At 45.3% G+C, this 23,386-nt stretch overlaps 1 long non-coding RNA gene across 1 annotated transcript in view; it reads right to left on the bottom strand.

Moving 5' to 3' along the window:
* Window positions 1-6,782: 6,782 nt before the first annotated feature.
* LOC128324618 (uncharacterized) overlaps window positions 6,783-23,386 on the bottom strand; it is an 88,442-nt gene continuing 71,838 nt past the window's right edge. The window contains exons 4-5 of the long non-coding RNA XR_008306987.1: window positions 21,619-21,685; window positions 6,783-6,989 (exon numbers count right to left, since the gene is read on the bottom strand). This is a non-coding gene — a long non-coding RNA (uncharacterized LOC128324618). The remainder of the gene's footprint in view (window positions 6,990-21,618; window positions 21,686-23,386) is intronic.

The following is a 23,386-nucleotide window of genomic DNA, read 5'->3' as shown; positions in this document are numbered from 1 at the left end:
CCCACTGGCATCCTCGCCAAATACGAGGGATATCTTTTAAATAAACACTGGCAGTTCCCAGTCAGAGGAAAGCAAGGGAGTGGAGGAAAAACAATCCTTGACATTTCAGTGACTTTGCAGGGCTAGCTGACACCTGGTACTACCCTGATCTGGTGGTGTTTATGCTGAGCTTCTCCTCTTGGCTCCTATGCTGCCTTTAAATAGAACTGGAAAGGCATCATGATGGCAGTATCTTTCTTGGACATCCACCGAGGCTCACTGTTTCCCCATCCCCCAAGCAAGTGAGATCCTGATGTTAATGTTAGTATTAACATCTGTGTTGCTATCTTCCTCTGAAATTCAGCAAAACAGTAAAGCTGGCCAGCATGCCCCACGCCCTTTGTCAACAATATTCTTTTTCCCACACTTAGCTGCCTGGATAGATTCTGTTTTCACAAGCCTTCTTTCCCCCATCTATTGATTCCTTAGCTGTTCATCTACCTAACTAAACAGCAGCATTGATCTGCAGCAAATGATCCGTTAGTATCCACACTTTTCAAGGCAGGGACCCTGAAAGTGAGTGGTGGAAAGAGCTAGAATCCCTTCAGGGAGCATGAGCATGCTCTCCGGACTTCAGGCAAAAAAAGACTGCTGCTGTTGCAGTTAAGGCTGATTGATATAGGTCAGGGATGAAGAGGTACAGAAAATTCTTTGGGACCCAGCAGCCAACTGCAGAGCCTTGCTTGCTGTGCTTTGGGAGTAGAGTTTAGCTGTGGAGAGCTAATTTGTGGAGAAAGACTTAGCCAACACTAGCTAGGAGTTTATTACAGTTCTATAATATTCATGAATGCTGTCTTTTCAGTACAGGTGGAGTCCCTTTGGAATGTGACATTTAATTTCACATTGGACCCATTTACAGGCTTTCCTCACCTCTTGAAACGAGTAGATGTATTAGATGTATAACCATCTGAATTACAGGGAGGCAGAGGGGAGCTTGCCTCCTCTTATCTGTTTTTGGAGGATTACTATTTTGACTGTTTTTTGAAGGGTTACAAGGGGCTATTTGGCTGGAATCAGGGGGTAAGAATTGTGGATTTCATTACACTAGCCAACACGCACAGAGCATCTGTGCGCTCTTTGGGGCTGGGTGTTCCCTTCTCCCTCCTGCCACACTCTCCCTCCCTCCCTCCTGCCACACTCTCTTGCCCTCCCTCCCACCCCACTCTCTCTTGCCCTCCCTCCCCCTCCCTTCCGCCCCACTCTTTCTTGCCCTCCCCTCCCTCTCACCCTCCTGCCCCAGTCTCTCCTGCCCTCCCTCCCCTCCCCCTGCTCCTCTCTCCTGCCCTCCCCCCTGCCCCACTCCCTCTTGCCCTCGCCCTCCCCTGTGCCCCACTCCCTCTTGCCCTCTCCAACCCCCTCCCCCCTGCCCCACTCCCTCTTACCCTCCCCCTGCATTTTTTAAAGTTCTACTTACCGGGCCGCCACTCCTCCACCTCGGCGGCGAACAGGAAAGTCCCACTGCCCAGTTCCCTGCCACCCCAGGCTCCCACAGGTTCCTCCTGGCCTCGGCAACCGGTCCCGGCGCCGCCTGGCTGAGAGCCGCCTCTATGGCCAGTCCCGCCGGCAGGCCCACCTCGCCAAGTGCTGCCTCCGGGGTCTGTCGTGCCCGCTGCCACCGCTTGCCAGTCTTTGCGGCCGGCCGCAGGACAGCCACCTCTCCCCCCACTCCCACCTTCTGCCCTGGTATCGGGGCTGGCCGCCCGGCCGCCCAATGCTTCACCGCCTCGGCCCTCGGCTGGGCCCGCCACCGCTTCGCCGCAGCCAGGCCGGGCCCGCAACCACCACCCGTCACCAGGCCGGGCCCGCCAGCGACCTTGGCTCGCAGCTGGCCAATTCTCCTCCTCCTGGCTGTGCCAGCCAATCAGGCGCCTCCGTAACCCAGCCAATCAGCTGGGCTGCCAGGACGCATTTTCCCTGGCACACCCAGGAGAAATATATATATAGATACTCCCCCTCATCTCTCCCCCCCCCAATTTGAGCAGTAAGTCCCCATGTGCAGTTTACTGCCTGGTAAATGTGACTAGATTATGAGGTCATTCACACAATTTTAAAAAATGTGTTTTACCTGGGTTTGAGAGCTCTGTATGCTCCCAATTTTCAGTTGTGTGAAAGCAAGGTAGGAGGAAAACCTGTGTAGAAGTGATAGTGTGGAAGCAAGGTAGGAGACCTGAGTAGCTTTTCCTCCTCCCTTGCTTCTACACAATCACTTCTACCCAGGTTTTCCTCTTACCTTGCTTTCACACAACCAAAAATTGGGAGCACATACAGCTCCCAAACCCAGGTAGAACATAGTTTTTTATTGTGTGAATGACCTCTATATATTATGTAAATAAAAAGCTGTGCTGGCTTCCGTGAGTGTTGGATAAATTGTGCTCTGTACAGATTGGAAGACACCAGGGTAGGCCCCAGTGCACATGTACATACACACATGCAGGAGCAGACACAACAGCAGGAGAAAAGCAAAGCAATCAAGCAAAAAGAAACCCCAAAGTGGGTAAAATGCCTCCATCAGAACCATATGCTGGTAACATAAACCATTATTTGTTTTATTTCATGTGGGAACTTTTTTTGGCCCTTCCCTCCACCACTCCACCTAGCACAGCCATTCCCACATTACAAGGTATGCACACTCTCAGGTGAATCCAAATGTAGATTATTCCTAGCAAGTGTAATGTGAGAACTGAGTGACTTGTCAGTTGTGCTTGAGGAAAACTGCTTATAGTAAGATGATGAGGTAATGTCTGCAGAGGCGTTCTTACCCCTGGACTTCCGGGCTGAAGTCCAGGGCCTCCACAGCCCCTGGGGCCTCCACAGCCCCTGGGGCCCCCCAAATCCTCTTTAGTCTGTCCCGGGTGGTGTGGTTGCCTGGCCAAACATGATGATTCTTAATTTGGGGTGGGGGGGCTCCAATGGCCTTTAGGTCCAGGTTCCAAAATTACCTAGGTGCATCTCTGTGTACAAAGGCAGCCCAATATAGAGCACATTGCAGCATTCAAGCATGGATGTTCACAACATGTGCACCAGTTTTAAGGTTGTTTATATCAAGAATTGGACGTAGCTGGTGTATCAGCCGAAGCTGATAAAAAACACTCCTGGCCACTGCCTCAACCTGAAATATCAGGGAGAGGTTTGAGTCCAGAAGTACTCCCAAGCTACATACTTGATCTTTCAAGGGGAGTATAACTCCATCCAGAACAGGCAGATCTAAAGCTGTCCAAACAAATCTATGGCTTTGTTGGGTGTTAAGTCTAGTTATAGCCTGCAATTGGGTTGAAGGCTGGCTTTACTATTTATTTCTGATTTATCTTTTAAGTTTTATTGTATTTTTAAATTGTATCTGGGTATTTTTATTATTGTTTGTGAGCAGTCTTGATTTACTAATTTGGCAAAAAGATGGAATGAATATGTTTTAACAAAGTGATACAATCAAATTATAATTTATTTGTTATTTGGAGGGGGGAATAGTAATAATAGGAACCTTTCTAGCTTGATCTAGCAACTACAGAATGAATAAGTGATGGAAGGATTCTTTGCCAGCCAGTTTATTCTGATTCTTCAACATGTGATGTCATCCTGTTAAGCTGTTCACTAAACTTTACAGTCTCAGTGGCTGTATTGATAGCAAAGAGCAGGAGATACAAAGGAAGAAAAATAATAATTTGTTGGACAAGATTAGGTGGCTGTAGCACGGAAGCTTTCAGATTTCAGAGATTCTGCATGAGGCAGCAGAACTTCAGGAATAAACAAGTCTTTCCCTCCGCTCTCTCCTTTCCATTGTTTCTGCCCCAAGCTACACCAGTCTCAATTGGTTCACTGAAAGATATTACCTTACCTCCTTCACAGCTACAGTTATGCAAGATTTCAAAAGGGAGGAAACAAAATGCTTCCTTGTTAAATGCCAGCATGGAGAGATTGCGTTTAATGTCTTCGAAGTGTAGAAGGTAGGACCTGAGCCAAACTGAAAATAGAAGGCAGCTCCCTATCACTGTATTTTTAGTTTTAACATGTTACTCCACACCCTTTGCAGTCCATATTTGGCAATCTGTGTTAACTTCCTGTTTTGGTTTCTCAGTACTGGAGTCGCTTTAGTTTCGGTTTCTGAGGCAACACAAAACAGAGCCTATGTGGGCAGGGTCACGGCTAGAAACATTTCCAAAAGATAAAAGATTAACTCCCTCTGCACATTGATACACCTCCAGTGGAAAAGAGATATCATTTACATATTGGGAACTGGTTGCTTTGGCAGAATCTTCCCAGCCATTTACAAGATGTCCATGTAAGGCTGCAGACAGATAGAGAGGGCCAATCTGGGCTGTACATTTGAGCCAGCCCTCCCCACATGCATTTAGGGATGTGCACACATACATCACATTCCCACACATATTTCCTCCCTCCTATTCCGTTGCCTAATTGTGTGGAGAAAGGTTTGTCTGAACTGCCCCCACACCACAACTGGGAGAAGGGAAATAGAACACCAGAGTGTGATGTGATCAGACAGACATATCCCTAACTGTGGTGTAGGTGGGTGGGTGGGACCACTTTGAATATGTCATTGAAACCAGCCCACATTTGTGTTGCAGAAGTGGGTTAAACAAATATTTGCTGCATTCTGAGGCATCAGGGAAACTAGCCCACTTTATCTGCATACAGATGTACTGGTACATAGTTTGTGTGATGAGTCCTTTATGGATGACTGAGCTAAAGAGCAATTAGCTCTTTCTGTTTCTAACAAAAGCTGATGTGCTGACTAGCTGACCCTTGTGACAGTCATGAAGCTATTCTACCCCCAGCACCCAACAAATGTTTCAAGTAGGGGGGAAAGGATTGGCTTAATTACTTTAAAACACTGACGACGAATAAACATAGTACTGGATGAAGATGCCAGAATAAACATGCAACGTTAGTACTGGATTCAGAGCCAGGTTTATGTGTCATTGGAAGAACAAAAATGGGAATGGCCAGCAGAGCTCTCTCCACAGCCCCAAAACTCACACTGGCTCCTGTAGGTAAATAAGTCTTACACACCTTTAGAATTTCACATTGCATAAGCAAAAGGAAGCCAGCCGCTCGCCACTCAAATGTGCGTTGCAGCTTGTTTGCCCCAGCCCCCTTCCCACAAGGAGCACGGAACACCGGGTGAGCGCTTCCCATTGGCTCCCTGGGTGCTCACGGGGCGGGGCTAGGGCGACAATGCAGGCGCCCGCTCAATCCGGCTCTTTAAGGCACCCCCTTCCCATCCCTCAGATATAGGCTAGGCCTTGCTGGTTGCCGTTTGGGGCCGGGCAGGAATTTTCTGGGTCCATAGCTAATTGGCTGGCGGTGCGTGCCTTTTTTCACCTGCCCTGGTCTATATCTGTATGCCCAGTAGTCAGTTAGCACTGTAATTTCCCGGTCACGTTTGACAGGTACAGTGCGGAGGGAAAGAACAGCTTAAAACGGGTGATGCGCCTTAGGTAAGCATTTGGCTTCAAGAAGGAGGAGGGGATCCCTTGAGGCTTGACAGAGCAGGTATGCCGCTGAGCCCTTCTTCTCTGTAAAGTGACACCCTCCCGTATGGCTGTGCAGCATCGGAGGGGTGTTATTAGTACCAGAGACCTGACCTAGGTCAGCTAGGATGGTTCCCGCTTTGGTGTGATGGAGCCGCCCAGAGCCAAGGTGTTATCGCCATTCGTCTCTAGGCCAAGGCGGCCACTCCGTGGCTGGTCTCCCAGGAACTGCACTGTGGTGGGTGGAGTGCCAATCTCAGCTGAGTGCCATGCCAGCAGTCAAAGAATTATGGCCAATTTCACCAAAGAATGTGTCCATGTCTCCTTGAGTCTGGGCACAATTACACTTTATCAGACTGATGAGTCTACTAATACTTTCAAGGGAAACCATAACTGTTAAACTAGTTGCATACCAGTTTTCAGCTGTAGGGTAGCCTTTCCCCTCGGTGGAGGTATTGTGAAAAGTTGCTTTGACAACTTAACGTGGCAAGCCCATGTTAAGACTGCATTTGTGAAGACAGGAACAGAATCCAATCCTCATTTTCTTAAACAGTAACTCATACCTGTGCAGAAGGCCATATTTTGGTGGAAGTAGCCAGAATATATGTGCTCATTATGAAAATAAATCAGAGACCTTCAGTAAATCTAAGCTTTGTATTTGTACCTCAAATACAAAGCAGACAGTCAAAAGCTGCTGTCTGCGTCATAGATGAGGATTTGTTTTATAGTTACCTCAGGATATCAGTTCTTCTGGGACCTAATTATCTTATCTATCCACATAATTTCTAATCCTTGGATTCACGAGGCCTGCTAAAATTCATGCCTAATCATCTTCAGTAAGTATGTTCTAGATCTCACTTGTCACCAGCTAGCACTGACATAGGACCAATTCAGATTTTGTAGAACGTAAGGTTTTCTTCAGTACACACAACCAGGAAAATGTTCTGTGCAAAGCTATGTGGCACATTATAAAAACTGAGTTCTGTGTAAGGCAGGGCTGTTCCATTCTATCTCTTCAACTGGATTATGAATCCAGAAAACCCAGAACCAGAACAGCTGAATAAGGGCAGTTCTCTCTACCAATAACAGTTTCCCCCAATTAATATCTATCTATATGTAACACCTCAGTCTACACAAAGGTAACATAATCTTCAAAACCATGCTTTTCAGCTGTGTGCCTCATTTCTATTTCCAGAATAGCCTGCAAGTTAATGTTTTCTTTGCCTAATATTCAACAACAAATACATTATAGGAGGTACTAGAAGCCACGCCTGCTTGCTGGGTGGGACTAAAAGGAACAGTTTGTACGGTTTGAATGTTGGACCAAAGAAGCAAAACAGTTTGGTTGCTAGGAGGTTTCTGGCATTCTCTTTTCTTTCCGGTTTTTTTTTTAGGAACATGGAGTCCTAGACTGAAGCTGCTTTGAGACCAGTAGTACCTGCCTTCTTCCTATCCGATTAGCCTCTGTAATGAAAATAATCAGATATGACAAAAAAGATGTTATGTCTACAATACTCTCTAATCATCAGCAAGTCAACCTGTAAAGCCACTGCGAAATTTCCTAAAGGTAAAAAGGTATAGTGTGCTGTCAAGTCGGTGTCGTCTCCTGGTGCCCACAGAGCCCTATGGTTTTCTTTGGTAGAATACAGGAGGGGTTTCCCATTGCCTCCTCCTGCACAGTATGGGATGATGCCTTTCAGCACCTTCCTATATCACTGCTGCCCGATATAGGTACCAGCGGGGATTTGAACCAGCAACCTCATGCTTGTTAGGCAAGTCAATTCCCGCTGTCCTACTGTTTTGTAAATGGGGTAACATCATGATACAAATGACCCTTCCAACTCATTGCTTCCTAGGATTTTACTGTAGATCAATGGGCTTCACTATTTGCAGTGCCCAGGCTTTTTGGCAAAAAGCCTTCAATGTGAGAGCCATTTCCCACCTTGATGGCCCCCATGCAGTGCTGCATTCTTCTCTTTTCCGGTGGTGGAAGGGCTTTAAGAGAAACAGAGCCCCGTTGAGCTCCAGCACCATCTTGGGAGGCATGCATGGAGCCCTAGGAAGCAGAGTCCTTCCCCACAGAACTCTCTGGAGAAGGCATCAGGAAGGACTATGTTTCTCAATGCTAAGTGCACATCTTGCAAGATTGTACTGGGGCTTGTCAGGGCTTCGTTTCCCTTAAAGGGGTCTTACTAGTGCTGGGCAAAGTTCAGCACTGCACTGTGGGAATGGTTGCCTCTCAGAGGTGTAACTATAGGGGGGGCAGGGGGGGCACGTGCCCCGGGTGCCATCTTTTCTGGTCACGTGGGGGGCGCTGCCATGACCAATTTTTTTAAAAAAAATTTAAATTTTTTGTTAATACAAATGTTTCCTGCGCAGTGCAGCAGCGCTGCAACAGTCAAGGCAGCGCGTTGGTGCCCCCTTCCCCATGAGCGGTCCCTTCCGCGCCGCCTGCGCCCCCCCATTGCTTTGCTGGCGCCTAGCGGCCAGTCAGTGGCCTGGCTTGGCGGCGGGCGCTTGTGAGGAAAAACCTAAGTATAATGTGGGGGGGCGTGGGGGCGTGGGGGGGGCACCATTTCAGTGCTTGCCCCGGGCGCCGTTTTCCCTAGTTACGCCTCTGTTGCCTCTTCATGGTTCCAAGAGGACTGTGTGGAGTATTCAGCTTCAACCAAAGCTTTGCACAGGCCAAATAAACGATTAGCCAGGGAGCCACACTGAGGGTTGATGGAAGCCACCACTGGCTCCTGGGCTTCTCAATGAAGAACACTGCCTTAGGTGAAACAGGAACAGATGTGGTTTAAACATGCTCTTTTGGCCTGCATGTTCTTTATAAACAGTACCCGTGGGGTCTTTAGATCTGGAGAGGATTGTGTCATGGTTGCAAGAGGGATCATCTAACCCTTCTAACCCTTTGCCCCCTTCATGGCCCCAATTTGGATCCCCCTGCAGCTGCCATTTGCCCTGGGAAGGAAGCAGTCATTGGTCTTGTCTTTCCCAGTTCTTCTTCACTCTTCTTATCATAGGACCAAACAGGGAGATCCCACATATCTTTGAACACAGGACCTCCCATAATACAAATGAGGGGACAAGGGGAGGGTTGGGGGAGTGAACGTATTAACACTAGGGATGTGTACAAAATCGGTTTGCCCAGTTTGGTTCGAGTCTGAACTGGACTGGAAATGAACTGGGCATGTTTGGTTTTGTGCCCCCGAACAAACCCCCAGCTCAGCTCAAATTTGAGTCAGTTTGGGGGTTCTAAAGTAGTTGGGTTTTTTTTTTAAGAACCCACTCACTGCTGGGTCCGGCAGCCTTTGAGGATGCTGCAATGGCTGCAGGGAAGTCTCTGCCATTTCTTCCTCTACCCACCGGACTCTCCTGCTATTCTAAGGGCCATTTTGGCCCATTTTCAGGTCATTCTGGCCCTTTCTCTGGTGGTGGTGCAATTTTGGAGGCCATTGTGTATGCATCCTGCCATGCAAATGGCCAGGGTGCATGCACAGTGGCGGGTGCATGCACAGTGGCCTCCAAAATGGCCACCATCACTGGTGAAAGGGCCAGAATGGCCTGAAAATGGGACAAAATTGCCCTTGGAAGAGCGGGGGGAAAGAAAATGGCAGAGAACCCCCCACCCACGGCAGTGACCCTGAGGCTGCCGAACCCAGAGGTGACTGTTTTTTCAAAATAAAAGATTTAAAACTCTAGAACCTCTGAACCAGCCCCGAGCCAGCTCATGCTCAAGCCAAACCGGGCCCGGTCGAGCTCGAGGGTGAGCCCTTGAGCTGGACTGGTTTGTTGGCGAACCGGCCCAACTTCAAGCTGGTTCTCATATCCCTAATTAACATGCTTGCCAGATCTCTTCTTGTGCTGAGTTCTAGGAAGAGGGCAAATAATGAGTGAACAGATACAAATAATGAGTTATCAGGTCCTTTATTACTGATCATCAACCACAGATAAAATTGGAAAGTGGTTGGTTATCACATTAAAAAATATTACACAAACCACATTTAAAAATATTATACACAGGATGTTTTTTTTTTTTAAGCATGTATTATTCCTCCCCTTGCCTGCCTGCCTCTTCCTCCCCTCCCCGCACTTCCAGCTCCTGCTCTCCCAGCTGGCTAACCTATGTTGCCCTACCTTTGTCTTTTTACCTAATTTATTTATGCATGCAACTGAAATGGTTACATACGTGGTTTGATAAGAAAACGAGTGGCAGGGGGGAATTACAGGGCCAGTTCAGATGACACTCAAACTGCCTGCTCAAATGAATGAGGGACAGTCATGGGCACGTACATCTCCTCTGTACCTGGTGTGCCATCACAGTGCCTCCTAATTGTGCAGGGCATGGCTCATCCGAAACACTCCTAAATGTGTGAATTAAATATTACATTAATGTAATATTCAATTCATGCACTTAGGGTGACTCACCTGAATCATCATTCACCTCCCTTCATGACTGGGAGGTGGTGCACTAGGTGGGGGAAAACATGCCCACCCATGCTTTCCCCCCATGTGTTTCTCATGGGCCATCAGATGTATCATCCATCCCAGGTTGGATGATTTTCTTCTGTGGAAGAAGGTGTATGGTGTGGCCTGAGCACTGGATTTGTTTGTGGAAAGGACAGATTTAAATCCCATGAAGATTATGCAGTGGCCTAGGGCAAGTCACTGTCTGGCTGTTCAACTCGGAAGGGTTGTTGTGAAGATAACAATGAGATAAGCTAGTGTATGTTGACACAAACTCCTTGGAGGAAGGAATGCAATTTGTAAAGACACTTTGATGTGATTCACACAGAGGGGCAGGGAGAGGGAAAGAGAGGGAGAGGAAGGAAGAAGGAAGGTGTGTGGCTGGCTGTAAGCTTCTAGCAGTCACATTTTCTATGCAGCAGAACCCTGCCCACTAATTCTAGAATATGGCTGTAGACTGTAGTTACTCAGTAATGATGGAGTGGTCTCTGCTCATGATCAGAAGCATTTAAAATAAAATAAAAATTGCTTCATGCCTTCCAGGAATGGGCCATGGCACTGAAAAGACATTCTGAAACTGAGGTCTTTTAAATCCTGGTTTAAATGACACTGGTTATTCAAGAGCATGATTGCTTCCCTCAGGGGGATAGATTTCTTGTTCACCAGAACCCGCTGACACTCGAGATTGCAGCAATAGCAGTCTCAGTAAAGAAGTGGCCAGTGTGATAATCAGAGGGAGATAAAGTGAAGTGTTTGGCTGCAACAGCAATACCAGGAAATGGCCGAGACACCACATGACAAGAGATGCTCACTCTGCAGGAAAGGGAAGTGTTTACTTAATGGCTAGATTGCACAAGGGTGGTGCAAACTAGTCCTTTGAATTACCTGACCCATTTGTACCAACAAGTTGTTATATAGATAGTGAATATCCACCACACCCTCGAGTAGGCAGACAGATTGCCAAATGGATTTAGCCCAGTCTCAGTCTACCTAAAAATATAAAATAGTTCCACTGCTAAGTATTGCTGCTAAGTATTGTGCTAAGTATTGCTGCAAAATTATTATGCACTTCCAATTAGCTGTTCCAGTTGTTGGCAAGCAAACTGGCATGGAGGAAACACAGAAGTCATGGTTAACCTAGACAAACACTCCATTGGCCATTAATGGGGGGGGGGCACAAGATGGATGTCCCCAATTTTAGGGTAAAAGGTAGAGCAATACTCTGATGAGGACTGACCAAAAACCTCACAAAGTAGTAAGAAGGTTTTTGGAGTTCTACCCTTCTTCACACCGGGTAGTAAATAAAGAAAAGAGAGGAGGGGAGAGGAAAAGGCTGAGTGTGATGGAAAAGCCCAGAGATCTTAAAATGGAATACAGGGGGTGTTGTGTGGATTTCATTAGATTAAATGGTTTCAGATTTCAGTTTGTACCAAACAGAGTTCAGTTTGTACCAGTGTTGTTGAGACAAAGACACAATGGATGTCTCCTCCGCCTGCCGCCACTTAAAATATATATAATAGCCAGCAGTAACTTGGATCTAGAAACTAATATCCATCCTGTGGGATATGTCAGACGGGGGAAAGCTTGGAGCTCAAACTGTCTTCTTGGCTGACGCAAAGCAGGGTCCTGGTACTGGATATAGAGGCTATCTGTAGAACTGATTGATAAGGAAAGAGAATGCTAGCAAGCTTTGAGAGGGTGCGGAGGCAACCTCAGCTCCTTCCTACAAAAGCAATTTTATATTTTTACCTTTGGGAGACTGGAAAGGTCGATCAATCAATCAATCATCTTTATTATGGTCCAAGACCGGCATAAGGTAGAACAGTAGAGCATGATTCAAAATAATAAAAACAAATTATGGACCCATAAAACTATATTACTTTAAAATTATTACTCTAATAGTATAAAGCTATATTATGCTACTATAAAGCTGCTATCCTTAGAAAAGAGGGTAGCTATGAGATTATTAAACAGCTGTATTTAGAAAACATATAAACATATGTTTATATGAACATATAAAATGTTCATGTGAATTATATAAATATATAATGTGAAATCTATAAAATACAAAATGCAAAAAAGCAGTGGTTAAAACTGGGTATATAAAATAAAATAGAGACACTTTAAAAAGTCAGTGATTTAACACTATGCAGGCTGATGCAAGGGAATGGCCTGGTAGTCACGACCCGGCAGATCCTACACGCTGCCATGCAGAAACTGGCAGTGTTGAACATAAAGGCTGGGTCTTCGTCTGAAAGCAGCAACCGGATGTAGATATGGTTTGGACAGCCAGGGCACTTGCAAAGTAGCGGAAATGTAAGCTTGGCCCAAATGTCTCTGTAAAAGGGGCAAAAGAGGAGTCCATGTTCTGTGGTTTCAACCTCCCCTGTGTCACAGGGATTAAGGCTCTCTGCAATTGGGATCTTTCTGTATTTGCCTTGCAATACAGCAGAGGGAAGGGCATGGCAATGGGTGAGGGTAAAAGCCCTTCTGTGGCTTGAGGTTTCTAGCTGTGACAGGTATGTGGTGGGGAAGGCAGAATATCTGTGCCTTTCTGAAGAAAGGAAGGTCGGAACCCTGCCTAGGGCACCCTGGTGCTCAATGTCCATTATCCTCTGTTTGATTACTGTTTCTGCCTGGTCATGGTCCATAGCAAGTGCAGGGGGAGCCCAATTTAGTCCACACCACCCTTTCCCAGGAAGATTGAAAATTGTCCTGTAGGGTCAGAGGGGCCAGTCCACGAGGTCTGAGGGATAATTTAAGCCAGAAGTGGACAACCACACTCTGGCTTCAACCTTTATCATGCCCTTTTCCAAGCATAGGATGGCATATAAGACCCAGTGAGGCACTTGGAGAGCCACTCTTAGAAGTTTGGATGGCACCTGCTCCAAGGGGACAAGATTGGAGGGGCCACCCAATTGGGCACCATAGAGGAGTTGCACCAATATCTTCTCCTCAAATAATTTGAGTACTGCGGGTATGTATTGGCCCCCTATAGACCGTAAGAATTTTAGAATGGTGGTGGAATTCCTCTGAGCAGTGAGGGCAACATAGTCACAGTGGGCCTTTCTTGAGTCAGAGGCACGTAGGACCACTCCCAGATATTTGAAACTAGTGATCTGTTCAACCTTTGGGCCATTTATACTCCAGGGATGGGTCTTGGGTCTTCTGGTGAAAGCCATAACTTTAGTTTTTTGAAAGTTGATTTCTAGTTGATCATTCTTGCAGTTCTGAGCTAGAGCTGTCAGTGATCTTCTGAGACTTATAGGGATCCTAGAAAGGATTGCAGCATCGTTGGCATAAAGCAGGGAGGAAATGCTTTTATCCGCCAGCTTGGGAGGGTGAAAAACTGGGCTACTAAGGTGTCTCATCAAGTTAAAAAGGAGTGGGACCAGGATGCAACCTTGTTTGACTCCCTTCTGTGTCGGGCAGGGTTTGTGAGGTGTCCTTGTGGGTTGCACCTTACCTTGAGAGTTGTGTCTGCATGAAGAATGCAGATCAGATAGAGCAGATGTCAGTTGATCAAGAAGGCTTCCAACTTCTCTCATAGCTTAACTCGGGATTTGGAATCAAAAGTGGTCTTAAAATCAATGAAGGCAGCATAAAGGGAGGCTGAGCTGCTGGAAGAATATTGTTCAATGAGGTGCTGAAGCACCAGGCATTGATCAGTTGTGGATCTTCCCTCCCTAAAGCTGGTTTGCTCTTTTGCAAGCAGATTTTCTTGGTCTAGCCAGTCTTTAAGTTTCCTATGCAGATGTATAGCATAGAGCATGCTGATAGTGTTGAGCAAGCTGGTGGGCCTATAGTTGGCGGGGGTCATCCTTTCTTCCCTTTTTGAATATTGGGATGATAATCGCCAGCCCCCAGTCTGTGGGAATAAGGCCATGAGAGTCAATGTAAGTAAAGAGCAAGGCCAAGACTGGAGCCTCTAGAATTGACTCTACAGTGGTCCCTCTACTTACGAAATTAATTCTTTCCGAATGCACATTTGTAAGTCGAAAAATTCGTAAGTCGAAAAGCGGTTTCCCATAGGAATGCATTGGGAACGGATTAATGCGTTCCGGAGCCTAGAAAAAAGACCCAGACCCCCAGTAAGGCTTGCAAACTGCACAGGAACATTTCTTTTCAAGAATAAACAGGCAGTAAACAGGCAGGCAAGTCAAGGAAACCGCATGTAAAATTTGTAAGTCGAGGAAACCCCATCTAAAAATTTGTAAGTCGAGGAAACCGCATCTAAAACCGGATCTAAAACTGCCGTTTGTAACTCGAAAAATACTTATGTCGAGTAGTTTGTAAGTCGAGGGACCACTGTATTACCCAATACTGCAGCTGAGGGATACCATTCTCTTATAGTAGAGGAATGCTTCCTGGAATGGGTACTTCCTCCCTTGCTCCAGAGCTAGGGCCAATCACTGTCAAGCAGGTTTTTGCCCATTTAAATGGAGGAGCTTCCCTTGTACTTTCAGTTGCATTGTCTGCTAGGCACTGCAGGCACAGAACTTTGCAGCCAGTCTGGAGTTTGTTATCTTCTCTTCTTTCCCCCATCTTCTTTTGTGGATTAGATAGAGTGGGCTGGGCAGAGAGACAGAGAACACTTGAATGTGTTTTATAGCTGCTTCCCTAACAAACACACAATGATCTGGTATAGATTTAACTAAGAGTTGATTCAGAAACAACTCCATTTTCTCCTTCTCCTTTCCCTCCCTTTTCTTTCTGACTCCACCCCCCATACTCTCTCCAAGATCCCCACTGGGACAAACTGCTCAACAAGACATTAAAAAAAAACACCAACCCTAGATAGAATACAACACATCCCTCTGCTTTTATAACTTTTATAATTGAATTGATATAAAAATTAGTGACAAAGGCTTGAAGTCTTTTAGGTGGTCTCCTGTCACACACACTTCTCCTAATTCTTGGATTCTCTGGCACAGGAGCTGTTAGTGATGTTCTTTCTGGTAATTGTCCATTACTCTCATCAGCCTCTTCTGTGAGGTCAAAACCGGGGGCAAGATCAAAGTCCTCTCTCAAGTTCCACTCCAGATCCTCTTTTGAGACTAGACTCCCTTCCCTCTTTTCTCATAGTATGCATGCTGGAAAGTCGCAAACTGTTCCATTTTGATTATTGTACATCAAATCACCCTGAAAACAAAGGACCAGAAGCACATCTGATTCAACCCAAATTGATTTGGACACCATTTGGAGGCCAATTTTACTGGAAAAACTTGCCACAAGACGGTGGTTTCCCCCTGGAGAAAGCCGGTATACCAACTGGGATCAGCAAGTAGGCCAGCCCTCTGCTCCAGACTTGACCCACCTTGGTCTACTTGCTTATCCCAATTGGTAAACCATCTATCCCCTGGGGAAAGTGCCATTTTGAGGCCCATTTCCCCAGCAAAACTGGCCTCAAAATGGTGTCTGAATTGCCCAAATCAATTCAGATTGAATCAGTGGTGATTCATCAAGGCAGCTGGCCAAGCCATCTTGTTTGAACAAATCAATTCAAGGGGCTGCAATTTGATTCGAGGTCGAATCGTATCACAGATTTTGATTCATCTTAGTTGGTGATCCATTTTGCTATTCTTGGGGTTGCTCAACTTGATCCCCGAGTAATAAATAAAATAGATAAGGGTTTATGGTCTGACCGAAAAGTGAATTTTCTGCCCCACAAGTAAGTCCTGTCCAGAAACATGCTAGAGCTTCTTTTTCAGTGACTGTCTACATCTTCTCTAATGCAGTAAGCACTCTGGAAAATAAAGGAACGGTAACTTCCCTTCTATTACTATCAAAAGAAGTGAGAGTAGGGCTTTCAGCAATGGCCGATTTGATAGTTTGAAAACTAGCCCTGCAGGATTCATCCCACGTGCCAATGTATTGAAAAACATCCTCTGGGATAAAAAAGGCTATGTATTTCCAAGAATGTTTGAGCAGAGGAATTTGATGATAGGCTGAAGACAAGTCCAAAGTTGTGAACACTGAGGCCTCTTTCAGAGTAAGCAGCATTTCATTGATATTGGGTAATGGATGACAATCCACTACTATATTGGAGTTCACATCTCTTAAATTTATGCACATTCAAAATGTATCATTTGATTTCCTCACAAGAACAATGGGAGAGACCCATTCTGATGAATCAACACACTCTATGATGACAGCATGCTTTGGGTACATTCCTCACTTTGTGTTGTAGAGGTATTACATTTGTCTTCATCTGAATTTTATGTTTAAAATGTATGGTAGTGGCTGGAGTATCAGCAGAAATGTCAGAGGAGTCACTAATCATATTAGCATATGGATGCTCCATCATCTGTAATATGGGTTCTGTTCTATTTGGATATAACACTATCCATAGATGTTTCTGATGTTTCCAGTCCAATATTGAGACTCTTTTTGTAACACTTTCCCTTCTGCAGTACATTCTTTGTATTCCAGGACAGCAGTGAAGTAGACATTTATGGCAATAGATATCACCATATCCCCATGGGTGGATGTCTGAAGGCTGCAAGTGTAGATCTGATGTAGTAAGGAGTTTCTTGTAAATAAGGTGGGAAACAATAGTATATGGAGAACCAGAATCAGCCAGAATCCACAGTTCACGGCTATTATGTTTAACTTGACAATGTGGAGAAGCAGACTCTGATTCTGTCTCACTTAAAACACTGTTAGGAAGTGGTTCATCTGCCTCTTCACCAAATAGTGAATCAGCAATGGAGTGGACAGCTGACTTGCAAAGTGGAGTGGACAGCTGACTTGCAAAGTGTTTCCTTTTCTTGCACCTGTTGCAAGTGACCTTCTGTGCAGGGCAGTGAGCAAAATTGGCTTTGTGGGCAGCAGTTATATTGGTAGCAGTGGCAGCTCCTCCTTCCTTGTGCTGCCACTTTCTGGGGCAGGGCCATATGACAAGACTGGGTTTGGAAGGATTTAGACTGAACAGCCTGGATTTCAGGAGGTTGGTTTTAGGCTACAAAAGAGAGTGATTTGGCACAGTGAAGAGCATTTCCCACACACCTAGCCATCACTATAACTTTATCCAAGGTACGTTTCTGCTCCAATAGCAGTTTTTCACATAGATTGGAGTAATTTGTTTTCTTAACAACATGATCCCTGATCAGTTCATCAATAAAGTTGGCAAACTCGTAGGTTACACTTAAGGCATACAATGCTGTGACATACTGATCAATAGATTCACCAGGCATTGGGATCTAGAATAGAACGTGTAACGTTCAGCAATCACATTCAAAGTAGGTTTGAAATGATCAGGCTTGAAGAGCAGCTTCATAATAATTGGCACCCCATTCCAAATTGGCAGGAAAGAGCAAATTATTATATATTATTTTGACCTTCAGGGCCCAAAGCCTTCTGCTTTGCTGGAGCAAAACCAGGGGTCTGTATGGTGAGGAGGTAATTGCATAAAAATGGCCTCTTTTGTTTCCAGGGAAGAGCAGGTTCTCCTGGGGTGAACAAGGAAAAAAGGTGGTGGTAGGATCTGAGCCATGCTGCAGTGGGTTGTGCAGGTCAGGAAGCTGGAGAAACAATCATCATCAGCAATAGTAGAAGAAAATAGTTCAGGACTGTATGCTCAGTAATGCAGTGAAATGAAGTTGCAGGAGCTTTGCAGGTTCACACACTTGATTGACTGACTGACTGATTGATTGATTGATTGAGTATTTGCTTAAGTGTTGTTAAGTTGGTGTTGACTCTTAGCGACCACATAGATAGATTCTCTCCAGGATGATCTATCTTCAACTTGGCCTTCAAGGTCTCTCAGTGCATTCATTGCTGTTGTAATTGAGTCCATCCACCTTGCTGCTGGACGTCCTCTTCTCTTTCCTTCAACTTCCCCCAGCATTATACACTTCTCAAGGGAGCTGGGTTTTTGCATGTGTTCGAAGTATGATAGTTTGAGCCTGGTCATTTGTGCAAGTGAAAATTCTGGATTGATTTGTTCTATGATCCATTTCTTTGTTTTCCTGGCTGTCCATGGTATCCTCAAAAGTCTTCTCCAGCACCAAAGTTCAAAAGCGTCAATACTTTTTCTATCTTGCTTCTTCAAAGTCCATTTTTCACATCCATAGAGTGTCACGGGGAAAACTATTGTCCAAACGATTCTAATCTTTGTAGGTATAGACACATCACGACATCTAAATATCCTTTCCAAGGCCTTCATTGCAACCCTACCGAGTGCTAGTCTGCGGCGTATTTCTTGACTGCTGGATCCTTTACTGTTGATGGTTGAGCCTAAAAGGCAGAAGCTATCCACCACTTCAATGTATTCATTATCAGTTCCGAGGCTGGTTGCTGTACCTATTGTCATTAGTTTAGTCTTCTTGACATTTAGTCATAGCCCAATTTTTTCACTGTACTCCTTAATTTTAATTACTAGAGCTTGCAGATCATCCACAGTCTCAGCTATCAGAGTGGTGTCATCAGCATAGTGCAGGTTACTGATGTTTCTTCCTCTAACTTTCAAACCACGCTCATCTTCTTCCAGTCCAGTTTCTCTCAGTATACATTCAGCATATAAGTTGAATAAATAAGGAGAAAGGAGAATTACTCCTTTGCCATTCTGGAACCAGTCTGTTTCACCATGTTCTGTCTGGTTCCTGTCCTGTGTATAGGTTTCTCATGAGAATAATGAGATGTTCTTGGTCGTCCGTTTTCCTAAGGATATTCCACAACTTAACATGGTCGACACAATCAAAGACATTCTGTAGTCAATAAAGCACATATTGCATAATTTTTGGTATTCTTTAGCTTTCTCAATTATCCAGCATGCATCAGCAATGGTGTCTCTTGTTCCTCGGCCTTTTCGGAAACCATCCGGCATTTCCCTTTCCATGTAGGGCTCTAATCTGCATTGGATTTGCTAGCATGTGAAATTAAGGATATTGTACAGTGGTTTGTGCAATCATTTAAGTTTCCTTTCTTTGGTATGGGTATATAGACTGACCTTTTCCAATCTGTTGGCCATTTTCCAAATTTGCTGGCACAGTTTGGTTAGAGCCTTGACTGATTCTTATTCTGTTGCCTGCCATATTTCTGTAGTTATTCCATCAATTCCTGTAGCCTTCCGACTTGGTAATGACTGGAGTGCTGATCTAACTTCATCTTCCCGTACTAGAGGTTCTTGCAAGTAGGGAATATCTTCTAGAGTATCTTGGATGTTGACGTCCCTGCTGTACAGATGTTCAGTATACTCCTTCCATCTCTGTTTGATCTTCTCTGAAACAGTTACTATCAGTCCTTTGGCATCTCTTAACATATCAATTTGAGGTTGGAACCTCCCTCTGAGTTCAGAGATCTTTTGGAAAACTTGTCTTGTTTTTCTGTGTCTATTTCCATCCTCATGGTCTTTACAGATGTCATTGTAGGGCTATTCCTTGTCTCTTCTAACAGCTTTCTGAAATTCCCTATTAAGTTCCTTCCTGAGGACTTTATCTTTCTTGACAAGAGGAGAGGCTTCTCTCCTCTTCTAAGAATGTGTTAGCAATGTATAGATAACTGGCTTGGCAGAAACTAATAAGTCGTTCTCCTGCTTCATTTCTGTTTCCTAGGCCATATAGTCTGACTGTCTTTTCTTCCTTACATTTTCCAACTTTGGTATTCTAGTCTCCAACCACTGGCATCACATCTTGTTTGCATGTTCTGTCAATTTCAGACTGAACTTGAAAATAAAACTCAGCAACTTACTCTTCTTCTGCATCAGTCATTTGATGGGCATAGACTTGAAGAACTGTCATGTTAAAGGGTTGTCCACGAAATCTAATTGACATTAGTCGGTCACTGACCGCATTATACCCAAGTACTGTCATTGCTATATCCTTCCTGACTTTGTTTTTCGTGTTCTGAGTAGTAAACGGTTTTCTGACTGAAAGTGTCCCATTCCAGTCCATTTTAATTCACTAATGCCCAAGATGTCAATCTGTAGTCGATTCATTTCATCTTTCAGTATGTCGGCTTTCCCATATTCATGCTTCTTACGTTCTACATTCCCATTGTAATTCTGTGTTTGCAGCTTCTGATTTTTTCCTCCCGCACAGCAACATCAGCTGCTAGACATCCAAAAAGCTTTAGTCTATCTGCGTCATAAATACCATTGGTACTCTGAGAGATCTTCAGCTCTGCCTCAGTAGCACATTGAGTACCATCTGACCTGAGGGGCCCATCATCCAGCATTGCATCGACAATCATTCTATTTTGTCTATCCGTGTGGATTTCTTGGTAAAATACAGGAGTGGTTTACCATTGCCTTCTCCTGCGCAGTATGAAATGATGCCTTTGTCATTGTCACTGAAGTAATTGTCTGCCTCCAGCACATTCCTATATCACTGCTGCCCAATATAGGTGCCTGCTTGCTTTAGCTGGGCAGCTGGGATGACCTTCACACTTTGGGTGACCCTACTGGGAGCATATCTCCCGGCGTACTTCGCTTATCCTTCCCAGGAACACACACACACACACCCGCCATGATGAGACAGCATAGCAGGACTTGGTGGGGTTCGCACACTTAGCTGGTTCAAAATCTCATTCCCAAATGTTTTATAGCTGCTTTCCTCACAAACACAAAATAATCTCATATAGATTTAACTAAGAGTTTATTCAGAAACAACTCCAATTTGTCCTTCTCCTTTCCCTACATTTTTAGCCTACTTTCCTTAAGGAAGTATGGGATCACCTGGTATTGTGTGTGTGTGTGTGTGTGTGTGTGTGCGCGCACATCTGTCCATGTGTGTCTCCCCACCCCTGAGTCTGTGAAGACAATACTGAGCTAGATCGACCAGTGGTCTGACTCAGTATATGGCAGCTTCCTATGTTCACCCACCGCCATCAACTTCGCAATGCTGCCCTGGACCAATATAAACCAAATTGGGTACAGTCGTAGGGACTCATAGGGACACCTCAGTGCCGTAGTTTGTGATGCTGTCATCCACTCCGATTCAAGATGGCAGATGCATAAACATTCAAGGTGTAAGTGGGCTAACTTGTGAACCACTTAAGCAATTTGAATCAAATTTGCTACAGCTGTAACAACACATAGGGACACCTCAAAGTCATAATTTGTAATGATGTCATCCACCCCAATTCAAGATGGCAGACATGTGAACGTTTGATGTGCAAGTGGGCTAACTTGTGAACCACTTAACTGATTTGAACCAAATTTGGAACTGTTGTAGGGCCACATAGGGACACCTCAATGGTGTAATTTGTGATGATGTCATCCACCTCAGTTCAAGATGGTGGATGCATGAACATTTGAGGCATAAGTGGGCTAACTTGTGAACTGCCTTACCGATTTGAACCAAATTTGCTACAGGTGTAGGGACATATAGGGACAACTCAAGGGCATAGTTTGTAATGATGTCATTCACTTGATTCAAGATAGTGGATGCCTGTACAGCTGAGGCACAAGTGAGCTAACTTGTGGACTGCCTAACTGATTTGAACCAAATTTGGTACAGTTGTAGTGAGTGACACATAGGGACACTTCAACAGCATAGTTTGTGATGATATCATCCTCCCTAGTTCAAGATGATACACGTGTGAACATTTAAGGCTGAAGTAGGCTAATTTGTGAAGAAGGTAATTATCAATTAAAATTAGAGTGAAAGGAAAGATTAGTTCTTACCAGAACAACTTGTCCTTTCTGACTCAATCCCTTGTGCTTTCTATAGTATCTCCACTGGGACAAAACTCTAAACAAGAAAACATAAAAGATACTGGATATAATACAACATTGTGGCATGAAAGTATCTGCCCAGAAGCTATTGCTATGATGCCTAGAGAGGACCCTCTAATGACAGGAGATCCTTCTCAGATAAAGCCAGTTACCTGCAGAAGTGCAAACAGCACAATTTGGAAGCAGAGATTGATCCACCAGACAAAAGGCTGCAGGAATCAAAGATTGCAGCTAGCCCTCCAATGCCCCCCCTCTATTAGTTGTATGTACTGCCTAAAGGGCTCTAGGCAGTTTATATAAATAAAACAAAAATAAAATAACCGATCAAAACAATTAAAACATTAAAACCATTTTAAAGCCACTAAACTAGACTAAAATCCCTCACTAGACTTGTGAGGGAATCCCGGGTATATAGGAGGGAAAGGGGGAGATTGGGCTGTAGACTGCAATGGGACCTGCCCACGATGCTACCTGCCCCAAAAGGGTGACATCGCTGATGCGCCCATCAGCCAGCCTTCCTAGCTGGCCCTAGCAGGGAAATGAGAAGCCGGAGCTTGTTGCCGGCATGGGATCAGCAGGACTCGGGAGCATCTCATAAGAACTCAGGGAGGTCTTGTGAGATTTTGGTCCGAGATCTTGACCTCAGCCGAGATCTTACGAGACTTGCTCCGAATGTCATAACCTATTTAAAGAGCAGCCAGCCGATGATGAGGGGCCAGTTCTCAAGGAGGGCTCAAACTGGCAAGAGCCCTGTGACTCAGACGGAAACCTCTGGCAGCACCTCCATAAGGGCTCTGTCAAGGAAACAATCCCTAACCACAGAGGACGCTCCCACCTCCAAGAGAGCTCTGGGACTTGGCTGTGCTGCTGAGGACCCATGACTCAAGCCACGGACTCTGTGCAGAGGCATGACAAAGTAAAACTTTTTTTAAAATGTGGTTTTAGGACTCTTTTAAAGGCCTTAGTGATGTTAGGCCTCAGATGTGTGCATTCCAATATGTGCATATCCAAAGGGCTTTTAAACATTAGTTTTCTTTTTTCTTTTTAAATGAATTCCTGTTTTATGAATAGTTAAATGTCCCAGACAAACTAATGCACAGCTTGCCATGCTTTCTTTGATATCAGGGTGTGGAAATGCAGGTGAGTTACACAGTGAGGAGCTTCACATGGGGTTTTGCGGGGAGAGTGGGCTTAGCCCACTCTCCCCGCAGATGATCAAATGGCAGCCCTGGCCGGCCGGATTGGCTGTCCACATGACTGCTGGCTCCGTCACAGAGCAGGCGGGGGCTGTGAGGATCAGGGGCCACGCAGCCCCCGGAAGTTCCAGCATGCCCCACTCGAGTGCATGGGGCATCTGGGAGAGACCCCCGAGGCCAGGAGGCTGCTTGCAGCCTCCCAGCGGGGGTTTCCTCGTGTGCCGCCATGGCGCAGAGCTGCACTGTGGCGGTACACAATCAGAAAACCCAGGTTAGCGGAACGCTCCCTCCACTAACCTGGGCTAAGGGGAGAACTACTTTGGTGGGCTAGGTGCCAGAGAACCAGCGGGCTTGCCCATGAGCCTGCTGGTTCTCACAATGGGGGAAAAAACGGACTGGGCTTCTTTAGCCTGATTTCCCCCCATCGTGAGAATAGCCTCAGCCTGTTTTCACATAGGGTTCAGAAGGGAGGGAGAAGAGAAGCTCAAAAGGAACTCTGCATCCACAACTTTTGCAACTCC

The sequence above is a fragment of the Hemicordylus capensis genome, chromosome 4 (assembly GCF_027244095.1).
Source record: "Hemicordylus capensis ecotype Gifberg chromosome 4, rHemCap1.1.pri, whole genome shotgun sequence".
NCBI lineage: Eukaryota > Metazoa > Chordata > Lepidosauria > Squamata > Cordylidae > Hemicordylus > Hemicordylus capensis.
This window is presented reverse-complemented; position numbering and strand designations above follow the sequence as displayed.